This window comes from Loxodonta africana, chromosome 8 (assembly GCF_030014295.1).
Source record: "Loxodonta africana isolate mLoxAfr1 chromosome 8, mLoxAfr1.hap2, whole genome shotgun sequence".
In the NCBI taxonomy this organism is placed as follows: domain Eukaryota; kingdom Metazoa; phylum Chordata; class Mammalia; order Proboscidea; family Elephantidae; genus Loxodonta; species Loxodonta africana.
The window spans coordinates 85,535,146-85,552,367 of record NC_087349.1 but is presented as its reverse complement, the minus strand read 5'-3'; the positions used below and the strand labels follow the sequence as shown (position 1 = coordinate 85,552,367).

General features: G+C 42.0%; 1 protein-coding gene across 17 annotated transcripts in view; it reads left to right on the top strand.

Annotated features, from left to right (window-relative positions):
- The window catches only part of OSBPL3 (oxysterol binding protein like 3), a 224,403-nt gene that overhangs the window by 110,357 nt on the left and 96,824 nt on the right, over nt 1–17,222 (top strand). Inside the window, exons 2-4 of one of the 17 annotated variants that reach the window (XM_023544343.2) lie at nt 3,450–3,752; nt 4,714–4,865; nt 9,458–9,601. The exons of 13 other annotated variants lie outside the window; for them this stretch is intronic. The gene's annotated coding sequence lies outside the window, so the exon portion shown is untranslated. Of the gene's footprint in view, nt 1–3,449; nt 4,866–9,457; nt 9,612–17,222 lie in introns of all 17 variants that reach the window. 3 more of the 17 variants (XM_064290095.1, XM_064290096.1, XM_023544345.2) reach the window with 3 other exon arrangements.

Sequence of the window (17,222 nt, the reverse complement as noted above, 5' to 3'; positions counted from 1 at the left end):
CATCCCAGCACATGGCTCCCTGGGAATTCTGTTTCCTTGAGAATAGTGGTGCTCACCTTCCTTGCCAGCTTTCCCATATTGATTTTGATGTGGTTTCTTCATGGGAGTATTTCTCTCCATAAGCGTGGCACCCAGGAGGAATTCTGGTTAGGATTAAGGCCGAACGTGTGGGTTTTTTTTGCCTCCCTCTTTGCACTTAATCCCAACTAATGCTTTTTTTTTTTTTTTTTTAATGCTATATCCTCTTTCGATAAAGGGAGAGAGCAGGAGTAGCAAGTACCCATAACACCATAGGAACTGGAGCAGTGCGGTGAATTTTTCAGATTAAATATTATAGAAACTTTATTTGCAATATTATTTGGAATTGGTTTGTTTTCAGAGTTTTTTTGTTTTGTTTTGTTTTGTTTTTTTGAGGGAACGACCAGTTACGTCATAAAAGGCAAGAGGAATGTACTCAGTGCCTAAACGTATTCCTGACTTTGGATGGGTGGTCATTCAGCCATTTATTCATTCATCACATGGTCGTCTTTTATACTCAGGATCTCCCACTTTAATATGCATGTAATGTTTAATAAATGTAAATAATTGTTTTTCCTTGTGATGGAGAAGATGGAAAATTTGATAAGTTAATTCCCATTTTAACAAGAATCTAATATTAAAGCCCATGTTTAATTTTCAGGGACCATTTTTTTTTTATTCCACTGCATTGTCCACCTTGACGATCCGTGTCCACCATGCCATCCCATTTGGGCCCAGAATCGTCTTTAAGTCTCTAAAGGTGCTGCATAAGTGCTAGAAACTTGTATTTTTTAGTATGGCGGTTGCTAAATATAGTCATCACACTGGCTTTCCAGTCACTTCAATGGAAAGTGCCAGTTAAACATTTAAAACTTCAATATCTATGTAATAAGAAATTTAATTTGCAGAATACTAAACTGAGAAAAATAATCTGTACAACAACCAACTTGTTCTTTTCTTTTTTTTCATTAAATGGTATCTTTTATTATGTTCCTTTTTTAAAATTGTGGTTTAGGTGAAAGCTTATGGAGCAAATTAGTTTCTCATTAGACAGTTAAAACACAAATTGTTTTGTGACATTGTTTGCCAACCCCACAAAGTGTCAACGCCCTCCTCCACCCCCCCCAAAAACCCAGTACCCTTGAGTCGACTCCTCCACCCCAGGTTCCCTATTTTCATTTGTCTGGTTTTCCTGTCCCCTCTTGCCTTCTCATCTTTGCTTTTGGGCTGGTGTGCCCATTAAGCCCATTAGTCTCCTATGAATGATTGAGCTATGAAGCATGACCCTCACCTGTGTTATTGTTTGCCCTATAAACCTATCTAATCTTTGACTGGAGGGTGAACCTCAGGAGTGATTTCAGTACTGAGTTAAAAGGGTGTCCAGGGGCCATACTCTCAGGGCTTCTCCAGCCTCTGTCAGACCAGCAAGCCTGGTCTTTTGTGTGTGTGTGTGAATTTGAACTTTGTTCTCCATTTTTCTCCCCCTCTGTCCAGGACCCTCTATCGTGATCTCTGCCAGAGAAGTCTGTGGTGGTAACCCGGTGCCATCTCGTACTGAACTCAGTCTGGTGGAGGTTGTGGTAGTTGTGGTTGCTTAGTCCCTTGGACTACATCTTACCCTGTGTCTTTGGTCTTCATTCTTCTTTGCTCCAGCTAGTGTGGGCCCAGTAGATGTATCTTAGATGGCTGCTCGCAGGCTTTTTGTGTGTGTGTGTGTGTGTGTGTGTGCTTTAGGTGAAAGTTTACAGCTCAAGTTATTTTCTCATACAAAAATTTATATGCACATTGTTATGTGACCCTAGTTGCTATCTCTGTAATGTCACAGCACACCCCCTTTTCCATCCGAGATTTTCTGCGTCCGTTCAGCCAGCTCCTATCCCTTTCTGCCTTCTCATTTGGCCTCCAGACAGGAGCTACCCATTTAGTCTTGTGAATCTACTTGAACTAAGAAACACACTCTTTATGAGTATCATTTTATGTCTTATAATCCAGCCCAATCTTTGCCTGAAGAGTTGGCTTCAGGAATATTTTTACTGGGTATACAGAGAGTCCTGGGGCCATGTCTCCTGGGATTCTTCTAGTCTCAATCAGATCATTAAGTCTGGCCTTTTTACATACATTTGAGCTCTGCACCCCACTTTTCTCCCGCTCCATCAGGGGACTCTGTTGTTTTCCCCGTCAGGGTAGTCATTGGCGGTAGCCAGGCACCATTTAATTCCTCTGGTCTCAGGCTGATGGATCTCTGGTTTATGTGACCCTTTTTGTCTCTTAGGCTAATATTTTCCTTGTTTCTTTGGTGTTCTTCATTCTCCTTTGCACCAGGTCGGTTGGGACCCAAATTGTTTTTAAAGGACCAGTTTAATTATTTTCAATTACAACAAAGAACACACTTCATGGTAAATTATTTACTTCCTTTATCTCTTTGTGGGTCGTAAACGTTTGGGTTTTTATACACATATATTTTTAAAGTCTTTTTCAGGTTTCTCTATTCTTCTCATCTCATCTGATGTCAATTTTATTGGCCATCTTTCTTAGCACTAGCCTTTCCTGATGTACTTTGGAATCACAGTTTACAGCCTTATCCTGAGTTGGCTTCCTCCATGCTCTTTCTACGCGCTCATCCTGCCTTATCTTTTGCTGTTGCCAATTTCTTCCCTCCGAGGACCCAGTCCAGAGCCAAGTCTTATATTCGCAGTTGGAGCTTCTGTTCCGTGATGATGATAGAATATCAAAGACCCATCACTGGGCCAGCACACAGGTCCTGGTTGTGAGACTGTGTCTGCTTCCTCCCACCTCCCTGGGTAAGCAGCTTTTTAAAGCCCCTTGGTGATGCGGTGGTTAAGAGCTCATCTGCTTATCAAAAGTTTGACAGTTCTAGTCCACTAGCCACTCCTTTGAAGCCTATCCTACAGGGCCGCCACGAGTCGAAATCGACTTGACGGCAACGAGTTTGGTTTGGGTTTTTTATTGTGATGTGGAGGCTTTCCCCTCCTCTTTCTCTGATTTTCAACAGTGACACTGATTCTGATACCCAGCCTTTTCCTGGGGACATTTTTAGCCCCATTACCTCACAGAAATTGGACTCCTGGACACCTGTGTCTACAGTGTGTTTTGTGTTTCTATTCCATTTCTGATTCATGAGACACTTAATCTTGTTTTCTATTGGAGAAAAAAACCTACGTCTTTATAACTTTTTATATTGTTGCTATGCTTGGAGTGGGTTGGGGGGTGGTGTGGTAGGAAGGGTGTAGGTCATTAAACGCATGAACTTATAGCGCCATTTTGATTGAAAGACGTGGTCGTCTTAAGTCATTTTCACTTGAGTTCTCATGCTGGTGTCTCTGTGCTTCAGCTACGCTGACTTTTCTTTCAGCTCCTCAAACTTGTCCTTATTCCTTGAACTGAACTTGAGCTTGTCCTTTTTGTTCCAGAACCTACTGGCAAAAAAATCTGAAGGAGTTGTGCAGATCCTCCACTACATATATATTTATATTAAAAGAGCTTGCTGCCTTGAAGGAGAAGAATGTTGAGACCTGGGTGTTTGTTAATTGTGATACGTGCTTTCAATTTTGGATTTGACTTAAGACAAAGTGTGCAACTTAGGGCCATGAAAAACCAAGAAGAATTCCATCATGTTTTAATAAATACTGAGGCTTTTGGGATTTTCAAAATAGTATGCCTCACTTTGCCAGTATGGAAACGACCTATAAACAAAATCAAGGAAGTTTTTGGAGGTTGGTATTCATAGTGATTAGAACTTGAACTCTGGAATCCTGGTTTCACTCTATCTTAGTTATCTAAAAAAAAAAAAAAATTTTTTTTTAGATCTTAGTTATCTAGTGCTGCTATAATGGAAATACCACAAGTGGATGCTTTTAACAAAAATTTATTCGCTCACGGTTTAGGAGGCTAAATGTCCCAATTCAGGGCGCAAGCTCTAGGGGAAGGCTTTCTCCCTCTGTCCGCTCTGGGGGTAGGTCCTTGTCATCAATCTTCCCCTGAGTCTAGGAGTTTCTCAGCTCAGGGACCCTGGGTCCAAAGGAGTATTCTGCTCCTGGCATTTCTTTCTTGGTGGTAGGTGGTCCCTCTCCTCTCTGCATGAGTCTCCCTTTTATTATCTCAAAAGACATTGACTCAAAATACAACCTAATCCTTTAGATTTGAATCCTGCCTCGTTAACATAACTACCTCTAATCCTGCCTCATTAACATCATAGAGGTAGGATTTATAACACATAGGAAAATCACATCAAATCACAAAATGGTAGACAGCCACACAATACTGGGAATCAGCCTAGCCAGTTGACACACATTTTTGGGAGACACAATTCAATTAGTTCTTTGACCTTGAACACTCTAAGCCTCAGTTTCCTCATTAGTAACATTGAAATCATCATAGTTCTTACAGGGTTGGTATGAGGATCAAAAGTTAAAGCCTTATCAGACTCATAGTAGGTGCTGAGTAAATTTTATCGCTCAATTTTTTTTGTAGCTAGATTAATTTGAACTTCATGTTTGCAGAAGGCATAAATGTTCATAGAGCACAGTTCTACTTTTTTTCCTCCTAGAAATTTTGCAGGCATTATACATGTACCTACCTATACCTATCTATTTAATGCTGTGCAAAATCTACAAAAGCGTCCAGTGTACTTATGATTATATATTTTTAAAATAAAAAGTATCTTTCCTTACACAGATTAACAATGCTTTTACGGAAGAATGTAATAGAATGTTTAATAATTGGGCTACATTTTATATCTTCAACATCTGGCATAAGTTGTACCTAAAACAAGTGAAAGAAGCCAGTGAATTCTTAATCTGACTCTATTCTGCCGGCCTTGCCGTTATGTAAGTAGTAAATGGTTTTCACCCTTCCTCCCCTGGGCCGACACCTATCAATTGGGTGAAACTGCTTAGAGCTTTATGTTCAAAAGGACTGCAATTGAGCCTTGGTTCAGGTGGAAGGAATGTCACATTTTTTAACCACATATCCTGGGCGTAGGCAGGGAGAGTGGCAGCCCCAGGTGCCATGTTTGTCAGTGATACTGGAGAGTTGAAATCAAGAGATCTCTGCTGTAATTTTTAGGTTCTGCTATTGGAGGAACTTCGGGCAGTGGTAGCATTTTGCCTCAGTTTTCCATCCATAACGTGGAAATAAAACTCACCTCCCACTTCTTTCTCAGGGATGCGGTGAGAGAAAAATTGAGTGTTTTCATTGGCTAAGAAAAGTTGAAACTCTTTGCAGAAAAAACTAAAAAAAAAAAAAAAAAAAGCCAAACCTGTTGCCACCTAGTCAATTCCAACTCATAGCGACCCTATAGGATTGAGTTGAACTGCCCCATAGGGTTTACAAGGAGCTGCTGGTGCATTCAAACTGCTGGCCTTTTGGTTAGCAGCCAAGCTCTTAACCACTGCATTACCAGGGGCCCTCTGTAAATATAACAAACTGTTGCAATTACAGATGAGCTCTGGCCAGTTCCAGAGCCAGACTGAGATGACCTTGTTCCAGAGGTGCCTAACACTCCTCAGAAAAACGGGTATCTTTGAAATAGACCACTTTTCAGAGGTGATGCCTCAATGGTGTAGGAAACGCCTTTCCTTGTAGGAAATTTCCAACTAAAGGAAACCAGCCTTTAAAAAGAAGAAATCGTTGGTCCCTTCTGACTGTCTTAACCACACTCAATTATTTGTAGGGCTCTTTGGGTAAATTAGTCTTGGAGCCCTGGCGGTGCAGTGGTTAAGAGCTCGACTGCTAACCAAAAGGTCCACACTTTGAATCCACCAGCCATTCCTTGGAAACCCTATGGGACAGTTCTACTCTGTCCTGTAGGGTCATTATGAGTCAGAATCGAATTGACAGCAGTAGTTTTTTTTTTTTTTAAGTTAATCTCAAGGAGTCCTGGTGGCACAGTGGTTAAGTGCTCACCTACTAACCAAAAGATTGGTGGTTCAAACCCACCAGCGCACCGCAGGAGAAAGAAGTAGCAGTCTGCTTCCATAAAGATTACAGCTTTGGAAACTCTACAAGGCAGTTCTGCTCTATCCTATAGAGTTGCTATAAATCAGCACTGACTCGACAGCAACGAGTTTTTTTTTAAGTTAATTTCGAGGGCAGTGGTGGTTCAGTGGTAGAATTCTCACCTTCCATGTGGGAGACCTAGGTTCGATACCTGGCCAGCGTACCTCAAGCACAGCCACCACTTGTCTTTTGACAGAGGCTTGCGTGTTGCTGTGATGTGAAACCAGTTTCAATGGAGCTTCCAGGCCAAGACAGACTAGGAAGAAAGGTCTGACAGCTATTTCTGAAAATCAAACAATAAAAATCCAATAGATTAAACAACCCGTGCCGTCATGCATGAGGTCACCGTGAGGTTGGAGCCAACTCGACAGCAGCCAACAACCACATGCTGACCTGTGTTTCATCGCTTTTCCCCATCCCAGCTCTGGGTCAGCTATCCCTTTGGCTAGACTGATCTGTGTGAGACCGTACTGCCTTTCTGAATTTTGTGATTTCCTTGACAAGAATCATTTTACTGCTTTTAAACTTCTTAAATGATTTTTATAAAAGTAACATATGCTCATTATAGGTCATTTATAAGGTACATACAGTCTGTGTCAATTGCAGTACTTTAATTATATTTACTTTTAAATGGCTGCTGATAGATCAAATAGAATGAAGTCTGAGAACTGACCATTGGTTGTAGATGTCCCTGGTGACTTGTTATGTGGTTTCCTTGGAGTGATGGGGGTGAAAGGCTGGTTAGAGTCCATTCAAGAGAAAATAGGAGTAGAGGAATAAGACACCCCAATTCTACTGGGCCCCCAGATAGGAATTAGAAGAGCCTTCACAAATACTCTGCTTTGGGAAGCTTCACTAATTCCATGCTTAATACTGCCTTCCTCTCGCTCCACATGGTTACTCTCTTTTAATTAATTCACTGATTGAAAGAATATATGATTCTTTGAGCACAGAGTCCTGTTTACACATCTTTTTACCTTTCCCAGTGCCTAGCACAAAGCTTTGCACATGGCAGATACAAATTATTGGACTGGATTAACTGGACACCAGCAGCAAATTTCCTTTCATCAGTGCAGGCTAGAATGTATGACCAGGTATATATGGGGGATGGTGAGCAAAAGCCCACAAACTCCCAAGCTCCCTCACCCATTAACATATTATGAGAAATTATTAAAACAAAAAAAAAATGAACAAAGACCTCTCTATTGAATTTATTCTGGCAAATGGTGAAATGCAGAAATGCAATTCTATATTTATGGTCTGCGAACAGACTACTCTATTGGAAACTGTAGAACAGAAGTAAAGGCTCTGTCTTTGTTGAACACTAACATGTGTTCAAACTGGCTCTGCTTTTTGTTAGGTGGGTGACCCTCCCGTGGTGTTTTAACACCTCTGAGTCTCAGTTTCTTAGCTGTGATATTAAATAATTGTGCCAGCTTTTGAGGATTAAAGAATATAAATATGAAGTACCTAGCCTAGCACATGGTTGACATTCAGGAAATGTGGATTAAATTAATGAATGAGTAAGCATGTAGTTGCAAAGTAGAACGTTTACTACTAACAAAACCCTGTAGATAAATGAAGTGAGTTAAGAGATATGTAAGTGGGAGAGAGAATTGCTATTTAAAAACTTGTAAAATATGAGTAATTTCAGTTTCCTCTTGGCATTTCTTCACTGCCCCCTTATATTTCCTTCCTAGAACTCTGAAAGAAACACATTTTGGAAGCCAGATTGAGCTAAATAAAGATGAATGAATATGTTTGTTTTTATCGAGGGAGTCCTATATGTCCTAAATTTTATTTCTTTAACCAGTGTCTGTGAAAGACCTGGAGGAGCCTGAGTGGTGCAAGCGGTTTGTGATTGGCTGCTAACCTAAAGGCTGGTAGTTCAAAACCGCTCGGTGGCTCCATAGAAGAAAGGCCTGGCAAATTGCTTCCCTAAAGATCACAGCCAAGAAAACTCTATGGAGCAAGTCTACTCTGTAACACATGGAGTTGCCATGAGTCAGAACTGACTCAACGGCCAGGACCTATTATGGAGGATCTATTATTAAAAGGTCCTGAGCAGGTGGATGAGAAGCTACCAAGGGTAGGACAGCTGAACAGACCATTACAAAGAAGAAATCAATACCAACTGGGAAAGCTGTGGTTGTGGGAGAGCCACCTCTGTTCTTTTTTTATGTGCTGCTGGCATTTGGTACCTAAGTCAGAAATCAGAGAGGAACACTGCTAAAATAATTGCTAAGTGCTTCACTCATGATTATACAGGATTTGAAATGGAAAGTTCTTTTCTAGGCAAGTCTCTATATAATTATGCAGTTCACTGTTGTCGCCTTTACTGTCCCTGGGCTAAACTAAGGTGGTGTTTGAGCTTTCCCAGGATCACCTGATGAGAATTCATTTATGTAGGTTATTAGATTATGGTACACTCTAGGGAGCCGATCCCATGAAACACATGAGTTGAATCCAAGAGGATTTGCCAGGGAGTGAACAATGAATTAGAAGCATAATGTTCAGGTGTTTATAATTTCAGCTGTGTATTGAAAATGCTTAGTCCTGTTTATTTCTTTTAAATCATCGTGTCGTTAGAGATACTGAAATTTGCCAACTGTCTTTTGTACGTATGAGCTGAATAAACACCGTAAGAAAGAACAGTCAAGGAGGAAGACCTTGGGAATGTCACGACTATGTTACATTGTCCTATGAAGACGAGACATTGTTCGTGGAAGACGAGAGGCAGTGAGCATGAACAGACTGCCTGATTTGAATCCTTGTCCTACTGCTTACAAGCTGTTTGACCTTTGGCAGCTTACTTAACCCCTCTTTACCTTGGTTTCCTGTCAGTTAGTTCAAAAAAAAAACAAACAAAAAAAGCAAACCCATTGCCATCACGTCTATTCTGACTCAAGGGTTAAATGGGTTAATATTTGCAAATTAGGAAGAGAAGTACCTTGATGTAGTCCACTACCTGTCAGTTCATCGTATTGTGGTGGCTTGCATGTTGCTATGATTCTGGAAGCTATGCCACCAGTATTTCAAATATCAGCAGGTTCATCCATGGTAGACCCATTCAGCAGAGCTTCTACACTACAACAAACTAGGAAGAAAGGCCTGGCAATCTGCTTTTGAAAAATACCCAATGAAAATCTTATAGATCACAACACAACATTTTTCTGACTTGCTTACTTTGGATACCTCATGAGGAGGGATCATTTGCTAAAAGAGACTGTTGTGTTTGGACAACAAGGCAAGGGAAGTTTTTAGTGAGATGGATTGGCACAGTAGCCACAACAAGGGACTCAAACATGCTGGTGATCATGAGAATGATGCAAGACCAGGCAACGTTTTATTCTGTTGTACATAAGGTCACCATGAGTCAGAGTTAACACCACTGCATCTACTTACCTGTCTTCCTACCTAGCACGGTTCTCCATGTCTACAAATGATATGCCGTCAGCTACAGTCCACTCTCTGAGGAGCAGAAGAAACAGAACTCTTCAGATACCTCTGGAAGTTGCTGAACTTTCTGGACTGTTCTGCAGTTCCAGAGTAATAAGCACAGCAAGTAAGTTTTGGTGAGTTTTAGGAATAGCATTTTGGTAAAAACTAAGTTGAGTGCCATAAAGAAATAAATCTATTTATTCATGCTTGGCAGTGGCCACAGTGCAGGATACGAGAAGGCGGAACTTTGACCCACATGCTTTTGTTGAGACCACAACTTATCAGCTGCACAGTTACTGGAATTTTCTCTAAAAGCTGTGGATGCAAATGGGAACTGAACTGACTCTAAAGTTCTTTCCTGGGGAAGGGAAAGCCTACTTCAGTAATTTGGTGATGTTAAAATACTACTGGCCCAGAAGTGACAATGTCAGAACTAGGACAGAGGCAAAACAGTAGACATCTCTCGAATAATCTGACACCCCCCTAACATCCTCTGCACCCTGGTCTGCTGTCAAGTCCATCGGCGTCTCCCTGTGTACCTGTACACACAGGGGCCCGCCTCACAACTAGATCATCTGCTCCTGTTCCGGGTCCAGACGAGTCACATTCTGACTCATCTCTGGCCTCATGGCTTCTCTGGCCTGTGTAGTGTATTGAACGGTGTCCCCTAGAACGTTATATCCACCTCCTACTCCTTGGAACCTGTGAATGTGACCTTATTTGGAAAAAGGGTCTTTGCAAACATCATTCATTTAAGGATCTTCAGCTGAGAAGAGCATTATGGATTATCTGGGTGGGCCCTACATCTTAAAAGGGCCCTTTTAAGAGATGCATGTAAGAGAAGACAGACACAAAGGAAAAGGCAATGTGAAGACAAGGAGAAGGCAATGTGAAGACAAGGAGAAGGCCAGTGAGGTTGAGAACACTCATTGGCTTGTGGCCATATCACAACTGGAGTGATGTGGCCACAAGCCAATGAGTGTTCTCAACCATTAGAAGCTGGAAGAGGCAAATAATGGACTCTACCCTACAGCCCCTAGAGGGAACATGGCCCTGCTGGATTTTGGATTTCTAGCCTCCAGAACAGTGACAGAATAAATTCCCGGGTTTTTGAAGCTACCAAGTATGTAGTAATTTGTTACAACACCCTCAGGAAACTAGTGCACCCTGCTTCTTACTTTGTGTCATCTTTGCCTGAGTCCCAGCCCAAGTCCTTTCCCTCAGGTGGGTCTAGCCCTTGGTGTTTGCGCCTGCCTGAGATCTCCTGTACTGGGTTGTTCAAACCTCCCATTTAGCATTTACAGCTTTTCAACCTTGTGGTTGTCTCTTTGGAACCCTGGTAGTGCAGTAGTTAAGAGCTACGGCTGCTAACGAAAAGGTTGGCGGTTCAAATCCACCAGTTGCTCCTTGGAAATCCTGTGGGGCAGTTCTACTCTGTCCTATAGGGTCGTTTTGAGTCAGAATTGACTCAATGGCAATAGGTTTTTTTTTAATGGCAGTGGTGGTTTTTGGTTTGTACTTCTTGAGAGCCAGCACTCGGTTTCACATCTTTGCTTCTGTACTGCATGGTGCTGAGCCTTAGACCTTTGAGTAGGGACTACCCTATTAAGTAGAAAATCAGTTAAGAACTGGAATATAACATACTTAACACTAAAATCATTCCTTCTTTGATTCATAAAGTTCTCCAGGCTCATAACCTGTTACTAGGTTCTCATTGTGAGGACCAGATATTCTCATATTAAAAAAAAAAAACAAACCCAAACCTGTTGTGGTTAACTCAGTTCCAACTCATAGCGACCCTACAGCAGTATGAAAAAGAAAAACAAAAACTACTGAGGATTTGGATCAAGGATAAGGAAGCGTTTATTGTGCTAAACCTCTGCTACTTCTGTGATTCCAAATCACATATGCATTAATTCGCTGGAAGCTGTCTCTAATTTGATTGTAAATTTCAGTTAGCTCTGAAAATTAGTGTTGAGTGCACTGTAAGAGAGACCACCGCAGTCAGCTAGAGCCATCCACAACAGAGTGGACTGTCTTGAGGAGTGTGAATGCCCTGTAATTGACGTGCAAAAGTGTTATATCTGAGTACAAAGAGTTGGCGATTCTTTCCAGTGCTCAGAGACCAGGGGGCAGAGGTTTGCAGTATGCCCTTGACAGTTTTTAATTAAAAGGTAATAAAGGTAGAATATTATAGAGAACTGAAAGGTAAAAATGAAAAGCAAAGTATCCCCATCACCCCACCTCTGTCCCGGTCCTGTTCACTTAAGAATCTGTATTGAAGATTTTTCCTTATGAGCTCATGGCACATGCCCAGCATGATCCTGCACTGATTCTAGAAAGGGACAGTGGAAAGGACACTGAGCTGGAGTCAAAAGTCCTGAGTCCTGGTCTTCAGAAGTCCCTCACTCATTTTTGTGGCCCTAAACAAATCACTTAGGAGCCCTGGTGTTGCAATGGTCAGGCGCTTGGCTGCCAGCTGAAAGGTTAGCAGTTCGAACCCACCCAGCAGCTTTGTGGGAGAAGGACCTAGCAATCTGCACCCATAAAGATTACAGCCTAGGAAACCCTATGGCACAGTTCTACTCTGTCAATAAGGGTCACTGAGTTGGAATCATCTTGATGTCACTCAACAACAACAGCAAGCAAATCATTTAATGCTGGGTAAATCCCTTAGTTTCAGTTTCCTCCTTTCTAAAACGGGAGAGCTGGGTTGATGACTTACATCCATATTCTCTTTCAAACTCTGAGGTTTAAAAGAAATATTCTATGACTCTAGGGAGGAAAACAAACATTACAGTATATAGTGTTTAAGAAACCCCAGGGGGAGACCCTTGAGTTCGTTGGGCAGGTGACATTATCTGGTCATTCAACATTGGATAATGCCCGTGTGTATTGAGTGCAGGATCATGTTGTCAGAGAGACTTATTCTGCTTGTGGGGAGAGGGAGCAGGAGTTAGTACTGGGGATGAAGAGGCTGGGCAGGTAGGGAGCGAGTGGCTCCCAGTGGACTCTGCTGCGTACTCCACGTACTTTCCGGAGATCTTGTCCACAGTGAACATTCCCCGAGGGGCTCCAGATTCAGTTCGCAAATGGGTTCTGCCACTTAATAGTTTGTGATGTTGGTCAGTCTGCTTTGGAACTTCAGTTTCCTCATCTGGAAAATAAGGGTAATAATACTTTCATTTTAGAGGCATTGTGAGACACATAGAAGGTGTTCAATAAATAGTAGTTGCTGCTTTTATTACTATCATCACTACCATAATAGCAACAATAAAAACCCTACCACAGCCCTGGTGGGCTACAACAGCCAGAGCAGAGTGAAATTTATGTCTGGTGTCTTCATCTTGAACAGTAGCTATACCTCTTAAGGGAGCCCTGTTGGCACAGTGGTTAAAGTACACAGCTGCTAACCAAAATGTCAGTGATTTGAACCCACAAGCTGCTCTGATGGAGAGAGATGTGGTAGTCTGCTTCCAGAAAGACTACAGTCTTGGAAGCCCTATGGGGGCAGTTCTGCTCTGTCCTATAGGGTCACTATGAGTCGGAATTGACTCGACAGCAGTGGGTTTGGCTTTCTATCTCTTGAGAGATATAGCAGAGCATTATTAATGTGGAGAGAAAAATGCTGTTCACGCCTTAAAGGGCTTACATACAATTAGGGAGATGTTTAACACAAAAGTAATGACCTACAAATGCATATGAGGCGCTGAAAACATGCCAAACCCATTAAAAAACACTAAACGTGTCGCCATTGAGTTGATTCCAACTCACAGCGACCATATAGGACAGAGTAGAACTACCCCACAGAGTTTCCAAGGAGCACCTGGTGGATTCGACTTCAGGTGGAGCCACCAACAAAGCTGGTGACAGCTCACGTGTTTTTTTCAGCATTGACAGTACCACCTGCTGGCAATGATTCCCCTGTTCTTCCCCTCACTTCCTGTGCCTTCTCGACAGTTCACCCCAAAGACTGGGCACATGTACTCCTATTACCTAAGTAATTAAGGTACCAGTGTTTTTGGTCTGTGACTACCCAAGTCATTAAGACTTAAACATTGTGAGGCCTGTATTATCTGGGTATTCGATTCCCTACCACCGGAGTAGGGTTGAGGAGCTACAACTCCCTGTGTGGAGGGAGAAGTACAGGGACGGTTGGCAGGCCATGACGCCACTTCTCACTTAGTTTTCAGATTCTAGATGGGCTCCTCATTGTAGAGTCTTCTTTTGTTTCTTTAATCTTTTCACTTAGACCGTACCTGAAGTTACTAGACTGAAGCTAAAGCACTGTTTAATATGACATAAGTTTATGATATAAGATTTGGATGACATCTCACAACTCACTTGTTCTGACCCCTTCCTAGTCTCGGACTCCCGTCTGCAACACTTCTGGCTGAGCACGACAGCGACAAGGGAACCTCCTCTACCATAGTGCAGCCCATGTCATTTTTTTTGTTTTTTTTAAATAATTTTGGTAAAATATATACAGGTAGTCCCCGACTTAAGGCAGTCTTCCGTTTCAACAATCCCATCATAAATCAGTTCTGATGTAACTTGAATACCTTGGGGTTTTTTTTAGTTTTTATTATTATCACCTTTTATTATCAGTATCTTTATAAATCTTATCTTTATTTTTCTTAGAGATAAGCTTTAATACATGCAGACATACATAAAAAAATACACAGATCATAAAAATTTACTCTGATGATGAAAAAGTGTCAGAGGAGATTGGCATTTTGTTAGTTGTAGTACTAACTCCACTTGTGGAAGGTTCTGGATCATCTGGGTTATTCCCAGGAATGGGGATGGTGTTTCTAGTCCCAAAATTAGTAAGAGCTGTCTGTAATGGTCCTTTTCTTTTTTCTTGATGTATCTCGTGATAACATCTCACTGCTCCCTGACTTTAGCAAAGTGATCAGCTTTTGGGTCCATGTTTTCAAGCAACTGAAGCCCATGATTTAGTTTAGAAAACTGAATCTATACAGCAGTGTTTTGAGCAGTAAATCATAAAATTGAATGTTTGAGAATGATAACATCAGCAAATTTCATGCTGCGACATTGTATGTAGTACGTTACTAATGATAAGAACAGTCATTAGTGTAGTTTCTTGTAACTGTAATATGCCGCAAGTCAGGGACTACCTGTACAGCATAAAATTTGGCATTTTAACTATTTTTAAGTGGACAGTTCAATAGCATTAATCATATTCGCAGTGTTGTGAACTACCTTCACCACTATCTACTTCTGAAAGTTTTTAATCACCCCAAGCAGGAACTCTGTACCCGTTAAGCAGTACCTCCCCATCCTCTTCTACCCCCGGCCCCTGCTAACCTCTAATCTACTTGCTGTCTCTACGAATTTGCCTATTCCAGACATTTCATGTAAGTAGGATCATGCAATGTTTGTCCTTTTGTGTCTGAACGTGTTTTCAAGGTTTATCCATATCATAGCATACATCAGAACTTCATTCCTTTTTATGGCTGAATAATATTCCATTGTATAGATATGACACATTGTTTTTATCCATTCATTAGTTGATGGACATTTGGGTTGTATCCACTTCTTGGCTATTGTGAATAATGCTGCAGCAAACATTGGTGTACAGTCCCTGTCATTTTTCATAGCACTGATTATTAGATAGACAATTTGTCCTTTATGCAGAGCTGGAATCCAGGGCCTTATAACTCCCACCTTTAGTTCTGGTTTTGCTCTGGAGCCTACCAAGTCAAATCCCAATTCTTCAAGACAGCCTGATGTCTTAGAACATGGCTACTCAAGTGGGCACATGGTCAAGCAGCAGTGGCCTCACTGCAGAATCTCGGGCCTCACCCTCAAAAAACCCATTGCCGTCGAGTCTATTCTGACCCTAGACCCACTGAATTGGAATCTGCAGTTTGATAAGATCCAGGGTGATTGGGATGCACATTTCAGTTTGAGAAGTACTACATTAGATCACCTACACTCCTTTACCCTCTCTTTTCTTCTTTTTTTAATTGTTCTTGAAAATATACACAGCAGCCTCCCGCCCCCCTCCCCCCAAAAAAAATACATTGCCGTCAAATCTATTCCAACTCATAGTGACCCTATAGGACAGAGTAGAACTGCCCCAAGGAGCAGCTGGTGGATTCAAACTGCTGACCTTTTGGTTAGCAGCTGAACCCTTAACTACTGCGCCACCAGGGCTCCTGTACACAGCAAACCATACACCAAGTCAACAATTTCTGCTTGTACAATCCAGTGACATTGATTACATTCTTTAAGTTGTGCAATCGTTCTCACCCTCCTTTTCCCGATTGTTCCTCCCCCAGTAACATAAACTCACTGCCCCCTCCCCCACAAGCTTCCTATCTAATCTCTCAAGTTGCTGTTGTCAGTGTGATCCCCTATAGTTTCTTTTCTTCTTCTTTTAATTGCTGCTGCTATCAGGCCTGCTGGTTCTCAAAAAGTCTTATTTGAGAAGGAAAGAACAAGAAACTACAACTCCAACCTTCCATGATTGAAATATAAGTACAGAATTGGTCTGACATCCAGTTAAAGCTGTCGTTTTATTTATCGGAAATCTATTGACAAGTATTTCCAAGTGCCCAGAGCACAATCACAAAAGATGCTATTGATCACCCTGTGGCTTTCGAAGATCACAGATGCCTTTACAACCATTCAGGACAGGTTAAATTCCATCCCACCTAATTTAATGCTAGGTATTTCCTTGTGGGAACCCTGGCTGCACAGTGGTTAAAGCGCTCAGCTGCTAATTGAAAAGTTGGAGGTTTGAACCCTCCAGCCGCTCTGTGGGAGAAAGATGTGGCAGTCTGCCTCTGTAAAGATTACAGCCTTGGAAACCTTATGGGGTAGTTCTACTTTGTCCTCTAGTGTCGCTAGGAGTCAGAATCGACTCGACGGTAGTGAGTTTTTTGTTTGTTTGTTAGTTTATTTCCTTGTAATTTTTAAAAAACCTGATAAACAGATTAAATAAGTCATTGCAACAACCCACTCTCCAGTCATGCCAGATAGAGGCGTCCACAAACGCCCTCCCACAACCCCCTTCAACTGTAGGAAGAACGAAAGCTTAGATGGTTTTCTATTACTGCTATCACTGCGATGGCAGTGCCTTAGAATTCAGCCTCTGCGAGGTGCAGAGATGTGCACTGTGGAAACAGCTGTGCTGGAGGAAAGTGCTTCCAATCCCTGCACTCAGCAATATGGAAATGAACTTGGCCAGCTTGTGAGCATGAGTAAATGCTTAGCTGCCTTTCCATCCACAAAGCAGCTTTCTATATTTGGCACTTTTTAGACATTCAGTAAAACAGACTGAATTTAATGCCAGATGACGGTGCCAGACTGTCTTCACTTAAACTCAAGCAAAAACCGTCAGCAGCAGCAGCTCCTCCTAGACCTTGTCTTATTTCTCTCTCCACCTGAGGTTTAAGCTTCACACCCCACAGGGTGGGAGCTCAGCTGGACTGGGTTGGACTAAGTCAGCAGGGCTTGGATCTCCCTGGGGGCCCAAGTCCTCCCTGTACTTGCATCTCGGATATCCAGCTCAAGGTACGTATCCTATTGCAGGGTCACCAAGTATGTGCAGGACAGAGGGAGCCGCTCCCTGAGGCCTGATCCCTTTAGCCAAGAGAAACCAGCATCTGTGTTTTTTCTGTGCTGAATACCAAGTCATTCCAATCCAGCACACATTATTAAAGCCGCTTACCCTGAGGGGCCCTGTGGGCCCTTTTTATACCCCGCCTTGCTCC